Raw genomic sequence first — 9,436 nt, 5'->3', positions numbered from 1 at the left:
GACTTACAAAAGTAAGATTGGTGGAAAAGATAAACATCCAAGACCTTTCTGGCTGGCTCCTTGTCTGTGTGGGTGGCCTTCGCTGGGGCACACTGGGGACCAGAGGCAGTGCTGTTCTTAGTAGTCAGCAAGACCGGCATGACCTGGGACACATGACTGTCCTTGTTCCTGTGGCCTCTGACTGTACTAGATAGTTTGTTCACCTGTTTATTCAGCCATCTCGAGGCCTTCTGAAGGGAAGTGAGACCTGATTTGTGCTTGACACCTGTGGGAGGTGATGCCTTCCACCCACCTTCCCTTGAGGGATGAGCTCCAGTTTGTTTGTTCGTTATTGCTGTTCATTATTGCTGTTGTTGTTGTTGTGGTAGGGTTACATGAAGCCCAGACTTGCCTTGCACCCCAGATCCTTCCACCTCCTACTCTTTAAGTGGTAGCATTATAGACATGTGACCCCATGGTGACCCCATGGTGAGCTCGAGCCCCAGTTCTTGACCAAGAAGCTTTAATTTAGCACACATAGGACATGACGGAAGGTGAGAGGGGCTCACTGATAACTGTGCTCCTGTCATCATCCGCTGGAGTTGGCTTTATCTTTGATAGAGCGGGTGTGCTTGGGACCGTCCCCATCACAGTTGGTCACTTTGCTCCCTGGTGTGGCTACAGCGCAGCAATCCCACCGCAGGCACTTGTATCTGCCAGCCGTGGCTGAGAAGGTCCATTTTTTTTTCTTTAGTGTGCGAATATTAAGAAGGCAGGTGTTCCATGCAGTTCTTAGGCCATAATTAATCAATAGCTGGCAGGGGCCCCAAGGAAGGAGCTCTCTCCCACCTGAGTATCTGCCTTGTGAGCCTTGAACCTGACAAGCCTCGAACAGTTACGAAAGTGCAGTTATTTTCTGAACAGGTCAAAGACAAAGTTTATGCTTTGTCAACTTGAGGTGGGGGCAGGGAGACAGAGATGGGGAGGGGAGGACGAGAGGGGGAGGGGAGGACGAGAGAGAGAGAGAGAGAGAGAGAGAGAGAGAGAGAGAGAGAGAGAGAGAGATGGAAAAATGGCTCCCTTGATTGTGTATTCATCTATGTGCCTATTTAATGATTAATACTAGCTTCTGGGCCATTGTTTGATGTGGCCCCTGCTGGTTTGAACAGGCGGATACTGATTCACTCTTCAGGCATTTAGGAATCACAGGTGTTTACCCTGAGACAATAAACGAAGGGGGGAGATACAATAACACCCACAACATGCCAAGTGCTTTGACCAAAACCGGAGGAATAGCATACTCTTAGGAACTAAACCCCATGTGGGCCCTGCTATTTTCTAACTCAGAACAGTACCGTGACAAAGGCCCCAGACCGGGGGTCTTGAGTGTTGTTGACTTTCTCTATCGATTGTGGATGGATCTGAGGCAGCTTTCGCCTGCTCTCATGACTTGTACAGTCATCACAATTTGCCACTTGTCTGCAAGAGATGCTAGTCCTTTTCTTGTCTCTGTGGGTTTTGTGTGCGCATGTGTTCGTGTGCATATAAGAGGCCAAAGGTCAGTGTTGGGTGACCATTCTCTACGGCTTTCAGCTGTATTTTTTTTTTCAGATGAGGTCTCTCACTAAACCTGGAGCGTGACAATTCAGCTAAACTGGGTCCCCAGTGAGCCTCTGGGAGCCCTTCTGTCTCTGCCTCCCAGTGCTGGGATTAGAGGTGTGTCCGGGGTGATGGGGACCCCGACTCAGGCCAGCACACTTGTATAGCAGACACTGTGCACACTGAGCCACCTCTCTAGGCTACACGAGAATCTCGTGTCTTTATTCTAGGGAGGCTCCGGGGGCGGGGGTGGGGTGGGGTGGGGTGGGGTGGGGTGGGGTGGGGAATCAGTGTAGCACTGTGGAAGACCGCCTGAACAAGGGGCCGGCAAAGGACACTTGCTCCGAGAGAGCCTGCGGGATGACAGAGTCATGACATTACAAGAACCACACAGAGAAATCAGGCGGGAGAGGCTGCAGACTCAAACCGTGTGCTCTAGCCTCACAGAGAAGGTGCTCCATAAACACCCAGGGAACAGCTCTCTAGACTGAGCAGGTGCAGAGGCAGGACTTTGCCTGCAAGCTCTAAAACCCTCAGGAGGCCCTAACGAATTAGCAGGGAGGGAGCAAGAACAGGGAGTTATGGTGGCCCAGTGCTGGACCACCCAATTACATCCCAGCCCCACTGCTTCCTCAGGCATGTTTGTTTTTTGGTTGTGTGCCATACTCATAGCCTGTATCAGCTTTTTTTTTTTTTTTTTAATGTGTATCAGCCTGCTTCAGCTTATCATCATCATCATCATCATCATCATCATCATCATCATCATCATCATTTTCCATGTATGGGTGTTTTGTCTGAATGTGTGTCTGTGTACCACATGGGTGCATGGTGTCCTTAAATCTCCTGGGACTCCTTTTTCTGGTGGCGGTGTGGCACGGTCGGGAGCTCATGCTCGTGCTCTGAGCTACGCTGTCCAAGGGTCCACTGCAGTCCGTGCAGGTCTTCGGACTCAAGAAGACAGCCACAGCTGTGGCCCACTGCAAGCGTGGAAATGGGCTGGCTCATCAAGGTGAACAGACGTCCCCTGGAGATGATTGAGGTGTGCACGCTGCAGTACAAGTGACTGGAGCCTGTTTTGCTTCTGGGCAAGGAGCAATTTGCTGGTGTGGATATCCGGGTCCTTGTGAAGGGTGGTGGTCATGTGGCCCAAATTTATGCCATCCGACAGTCCATCTCAAAGGCCCTGGTGGCTTATTACCAAAAATATGTGGATGAAGCTTCTAAGAAGGAGATCAAAGATATCCTCATCCAGTATGATCGGACCCTGCTTGTAGTTGACCCCCATCACTGCGAATCCAAAAATTTGGAGTTCCTGGTGCCCGTGCCTGATACCAGAAATCCTACCGATAAGCCCATCTCAAGGATCAGGGTTTACCTTTGTAATAAACATCCTAGGATTTTAATGTCAAAAAAAAAAAAAAAATCTCCTGGGACTGAAGTTACAGACTGTTGTGAACTGGCTCGAGGGTGTAAGACTTGAACTCCAGTCCACTGGAAGAGCAGCCACTGCTCTTAGCTACTGAGCCATCTCTCCAACCTGGTTCAGCTTTTTAGAAGAGTCTCTTTAGTTGCTCTGAGGTAGACAGAGATGAAGAACAAGGACACCATGGTGGCATTGATCTGGGGAGAGGTGTAGATGGCTTGGACCAGCATGGTAGCCAGAAAGGGACCGAACTGGTATGTATCAGGAAAGTAAGCTGACCACTGCTGGAAGGACTCCTAGGCAGCCAGAGATGAGGCCCCTGCCCTCCCTCACCACTCTCTGTTGCCCATCACTGGAGCCTTCCAGAGGCTGCACATTTTACTTTATACTTCATGCGGATTCATGGTTCCTCTAATATAAAACTCATATCACTGCCTCTCCCTCTGCCCAACCCTTTAAGTAAAATGCAATTTCCCCATTCCCTTTGGCTATGACCCTTTGTACCCTGGACAGGGGCAGGTGGAGAGGAGACACCGTGTTTTACTGGGATGAAAAGTCAGATGGTTTCATTGCAAATAAGCACCCATCTTTAGAAGTTTTCAGTAAACCAAAACGTGTATCCTGGAAAGTGGGCCCTCGGTCTGCAACCTCTGAGTCCTAACTCCCGTATGCTACCCAGGAATTGTCAGTGGGCTGTCACGGGGAGGCAAACCGAGAGCTCCTCTGAAGGTCGGTGGCCCACTCAGCACAGCCAGCTGTGGGGTGGCCTTTCTATTGCTGCCCTTGGTTCTGACCGTGTAGAGGTGCCACACTTGAGTGGAACTAGAATATTGGCTGTCACCCTGCTGGGTTGGCTTGGGTCTGTGCCCCGAAGGGGAACTTGTTGAGACTCCCCAAGTTGGCTGTTGTCACTGCGGGAGAAAAGGACATATCCCAGCATGCCTTGGGAGGGGAGGCAGGTGGGAGAGCAGGTGTGAGGAGACCAGCGAGGAGGAAGATGTGAGGGCAGCTGTGTCATGCCTCCTGCTCCTGTCGCACCTGACAGCCTTCAGCTGCTCACCTGGAAGTCAAGCACTCCCTGCCACCTTTCCCGTGGGAAGTCAGCGCAGCCGCTGCAACCCCTGACCGCTGGGCCGCTGCCAGCAGCTCTGGAGCCTTTCTCCCGTGCCATCACAGCGACACGATGTCATTTTTATTGAGGCAAGATTAGATTTAGAGAAAAAAAAAATTTTTTTCCCTCTAGAAGCATATTTCACATGATATCTGGACCTTGCTTGAAGAACTGTCGATTTCAATTGGCTTCGGCTTTTATCACCAAAAGGAGATACACACCACACAGACACACACAGATACAGACACAGACACACACACACACACACACACACACACACACGCACACGCACACACAAAGAGAGAGAGGGGGAGAGAGAGAGAGAGAGAATGAATGAATGAATGAAAATATTCCCTCCGTCTCTTGAAGTGGTCACCCGAGTCACCTCTCCCTTTGAGTCACTCCGGTGACCAGGAAGACATCAGGGAGCTGAGTACCTGTGCAATGACACATGCTGGCCAATAGACCCAAGAGTTCTTGCTCTATAGCCAGAGAGGGACGCAACCTGAGGCCAGTCTCAGTTGTCCCCAGAGTGCTGCAGAGGACGCTGACCTGCTGGGACATGGCAAAACTAAATCAGTAGCATTTTGAAACTCTACTTTCAGAATTCTTCTGCTGAGTGGTGGTGTCGTACATCTCCAGTCACAGCACAGGGGAGGCAGAGGCAGGAGGATCTCTGAGTTGGTTACACAGAGAAACATTGTCTTAAAAAACCAAAACCAAAACCAACCAAACAAAGAAGACAAAAAGCAAGCAAACAAACAAAAAACAAAACACCCCAAAACAACAAAAAAGAATTCTTCTCTTTGGAGGTAAGATTTCTCCCTTCCACCCACACACCTGCATTTATTGAGCACCTACTATGTGCTTGGCTCCACAAGGCGCAAAAGCAAAGGTGGAACTATTCACTTTATCTATCTATCTATCTATCTATCTATCTATCTATCTATCTATCTATCTATCTATCTATCTATCTATTTGGGTTTTTATGTTTTCTTCATTTGGTTTGGTTGTTTGGTTTGGTTTCACTTTTAAAGGAAGACACAAAAATGCCTCTTTGCTTACAGGTGCCAATTTAGTCGTTGAAATGAACAGTGTGAGAAACTACCCTAGAAAACATGAGAGCTAATTACGTTGCTTTGACAGGAAATCAGAGAAGAAAAATCTCGAGAAAGGGGCTTGCTGAGACTCTAAAGGCCACACACCGCATGGTGTGGGAGCCTCATAGTAGAGACGTTGTTTACATATGATGGCCATTTAACTAAGGAGCCTCCTCCTGACCTCTAGCTGTCTGATGACCTCTACAACAACCTGAGAAGCCTGGTGTGTGTGTATGTGTGTATGTGTGTGTGTGTGTGTGTGTGTGTGTGTGTGTGTGTGTGTATGTGTGTACCTGTGTGTGTGTGTCTGTGTGTGTGTGTGTGTATGTGTGTACCTGTGTGTGTGTGTCTGTGTGTGTGTGTGTGTGTGTGCCATTACTTTACAGGGCTGGTTGAATATATGCCAAGCAAGACCATAATTTATAACTTTTGAAGCAGGTTCAAGAATAATGAAGAGATAAGTCCCATGTCTGCTAGCCATCTGCAGAGCCCTGCTTTTCAGTGTAGAAGTCCTGAAAACACATCACTATCACGACTCTTCAGGCACCATCCTCTGGAGATTTCTACAACCTGCTGCTTTCCAAGTGACCCCACAGCCCAATCTCATAGACTTTTCAGTGAGGTTTGCAGAGCCTTTTGGGTGGGTAGAGGTTCAGGGTTCAGCGTACTTCAGGTACGATGGCCATTTCACGAAGAACCTGACTCCTTGGATAGGTTCTTCCAGGAGTAAGTTGGTTGAACTGAGGACACTGTTATTAGGTGTGAAATTTTAAATGGTACGTGCCAGCTGAAGACACTGTTGGAGTTTGTTTCGTTTCAGAATTCTATGCACTCCCTGCCTCCCACTCCCAAGCCTAATAACAATCATACAGATTTTTTTTTTAAAGTGGGATCGGGTGTGATGGTGCACACCTTTGATCCCAGCACTCAGGAGGCAGAGGCGGAGGCGGAGGCAGAGGCAGAGGCAGGTGGATCTCTGTGTTTGAGACCAGCCTGGTCTACCTAGTGAGTTCTAGGACAACCAGAGCTACACAGAGAAACCCTGTCTCAGAAAACAAAGGACCAATAACAAAAAGCAAACCGAAGAACCCAATGTCTGTTCACACCTCATGATTCTTGATTCGTTTTTTTTTTTTTTTTTTTCTTTTTCTTTTTTTTTCTTTTTTTCTCCTCGGGAGAGGGACTGAAGGATGGCTGTGGGTGTGGATTCAGTCCCAGATGGTTCTCTCAGAGAAGCAGAGCCAGGAACCTTCAGAGTGGAGGCAGCATCGGGAAGTTCCTTCCTGGTCCTCTGGGACTAGCAACAGAAGAGACAGAGTTCCAAGGCACACTTAGGGCTCAGGGCAGTGCTGGGGAAATGTGGGGCATCAGGAAAGGGTTGTTGGTCTGGCTGACAGGGGAGATCTGGGAGCATGGGTATCCATGTATTTTTTTAAAATCATTTTTAAAATTTAATGTGTTTTGTATATCTCTTCATCCATCTCCCCACCCACCTGCCTAAATCCATCCATCCATCTATCCACCCATCCATCCATCCATTTCCCCATCCACCCATGCATCCATCCATCCCCTATCTATCTATCTATCTATCTATCTATCTATCTATCATCCATCCATCTATCCATCTCCCCATCTGTTTGTCTGTCTGTCCATCTGTCTGTCTGTCTGTCCATCTATCTGTCCATTCATTTATCCATCCATCTCCCCATCCACCCACCCACCCACCTATCTATCTATCTATTTATCTATCTATCTATCTATCTATCTATCTATCTATCTATCTATCTATCTATCTATTTATCTAATTTGTGTACCATGTGTGTGTTTGATACCCAAGGAAGCTAGAAAAGGGTGTCAGATCCCTTGATACTGGAGTTACAGTTGGCTGTGAGCTCCTATGTGGATGCTGGGAACTGAACCCTGGTCCTCTGGAAGAGCAACAAGTGCTCTGAACTGCTGAGCCATCTCTCCATCCCTGCATAAACAAAATTACATTTTGTGTATGTGTACTCATATGTGTGTACAACTTGGAAAAGTCAGTCTCCCTTTCTACTGCGTGGCTTCTGGGGATGGGCTTCGGGTTGTTAGGTTTGTTGACAAGTACCTGAGGCTTTATATCTGCTGAGCTACGTTGCTGCCCACCTTTTCTGTGCTACCCTAAGAATCTGTTCGTGTGATAAGTTTTACAAAGGAAATGAGAGGGGACCTGGGTCCCAGAGCCATCTCTGCACACTCTGTCACTGTGCACACCTCTGATGAGCAGTCACCACCAGGAGAGGTAGAAACTGGTAGGCTGTCGACTTGACAGGGTTGAGAAACACCCAGAAGGTTGGTTAAGCACATCTCTCTGAGTGCCCGGAGCACACCTCTGAGGGTGTCTGCGATTTATTTCCAGAGAAAAGATCAAGAGGGTTCCAGACCTAATGAATGGATTAACATGATGTCATTATTGAGAGCCAGTAAAGGTGGGAGGCGCGCCCTAATGAATGCAGTCATGCCGTCGCCAAGGGCATGTCCTTGGAGCCCTGGCTCCATACTGAATCCCTATCTTGGCTTCTGGGGCTGCCGTGGTGTTCCGCCTTCCCCATTACAATGGACGGAATATTCTGAAACTGAGCCCAAGTCAATCTTTGCTCTTCTGAACTGTTTTCTCAGGTGTTTAGGTCACAGTGACTGAGAAGTGCCTAACACAGTAGCCTACTGTTTCCCTTTTGATCACTCCTGGAGAAGTCCGCTCCTGGCGGATGGGCGAGGGCCCACGGGTGGTGCTGAGCAGGAGCTGCTCTTGGGAGCCCCCCTCATCCGCCTGTTGTAGCATAACAGCCTTGTGGTTACTCACTCCGTGCATAAGTCCTCACAGGCTTTCCGTGCAGGGGACTGAAGCCATGGCTTTGCACATGCCAGGCAAATGCTCTACCACTGAGCTGTACTCTGGCCCATGCCTTGATGATTTTCATTTTGAAATTTGAAAATTCCCAATTAAGATACACTCAAAAAACAAACAAGCAAACAACAAAAAAAAAAACCTCTGCAGCTTGAGAGTCCTCCGTCTCCCATCTGACCTTATGGTAATGAGTCCTTTACTGTGTAGCATGCTTCTTTAATCACTTGGTGTTTTCCTCTTGCAGAGGAGTATTGCAGCAGACACTCATACGTAGTACAAACAGAGGCTTGGGGCAGAGTACCTGGCCCCAAACTGCCCAGGCGTCACCTGCGTTCAGTAGGAAAAAGAATTCCAAAATAACATTGTCTTTTAATATCCTCCCCAAGTGACACAGGCCACCCACAGCTGTGTATCTAGGGCACACCAAATCATTCTGAAAGGACAGGCAAATGAATGGCTTGCCCCTCTCTTGGGAAGGCAGAATTAGCTTTGCTGATGTGGAAGGTTGGGGGGGGGGGCTGTGTGGAGACTGTAGGTACACTGTGCTCTTTGAATAGGATTCTAGCTGCTGGGGTGTGTCACGTGTTATGGGTCACATTGTGTCCCTGACCGTGATCTTCATTCCTTATCCTCACTGGCCTCATTTGAAGACAGTCAAATGCAGATGTAAGGAGTTAAGGTAAAAATTCTGACGAAACAGAGTGGGCCCTTAAACAATGGGACTGGTATCACAAAGCTAGCAGAGGCCTGCATACAAGGCCTGGGTGTTGAAGGGGGCAGGGCATGCTGAGGGACTAGGGACTAGATAAATCCCCTGATAGCCAGCTACCTTGGAATCTCACCATCTTTCTTACCTAGCCACAGGACAATGGAGAGAGAGGCTGGAACTGTCTGCCTTCTAACCACAGATTGCTGGTCACCATCAGAGAGAAAGAGACCGTCTGGACGCCTGGTGACACCTGGTGACTTCTATCCTCTTGTCCTTTGAGACACGTTTCAGTTTGAGGCACCCCACAACACCTATGAGGACAGTTAAGTCATTAGGGGCGGCAACATGGTAGCTTCTCACAGCTGTCAGGAGAATGCTGGAGGTGTATTAAAAAGAAAATGTTTTCTTGGACTTGTTTTGTTTTGAGACAGGGTTTCTCTGTGTAGCTCTGGCTAGCTTGGAACTCACTTTGTAGACCAGGTGGGCCTCGAACTCACAGATACCCACCTGCCTCTGCCTAGGATGAAAGGCACGCACCACTACTGCCAGACTCGGACTTAACTTTTTTGATGTAGTAACTACAGTGTCTTATCAAGCTAGTTCACATGTTTAAATTGTTAAATTTCTTCGG

The 9,436-nt window shown here is 48.4% G+C and overlaps 1 pseudogene; it reads left to right on the top strand.

Moving 5' to 3' along the window:
• The first annotated feature begins 2,403 nt into the window (after window positions 1-2,403).
• On the top strand, window positions 2,404-3,001 carry LOC110330034 (annotated as a pseudogene).
• Window positions 3,002-9,436: the final 6,435 nt, after the last annotated feature.

Source organism: Mus pahari, chromosome 12, assembly GCF_900095145.1.
Source record: "Mus pahari chromosome 12, PAHARI_EIJ_v1.1, whole genome shotgun sequence".
Taxonomy (NCBI): Eukaryota; Metazoa; Chordata; class Mammalia; order Rodentia; family Muridae; genus Mus; species Mus pahari.
This window is presented reverse-complemented; position numbering and strand designations above follow the sequence as displayed.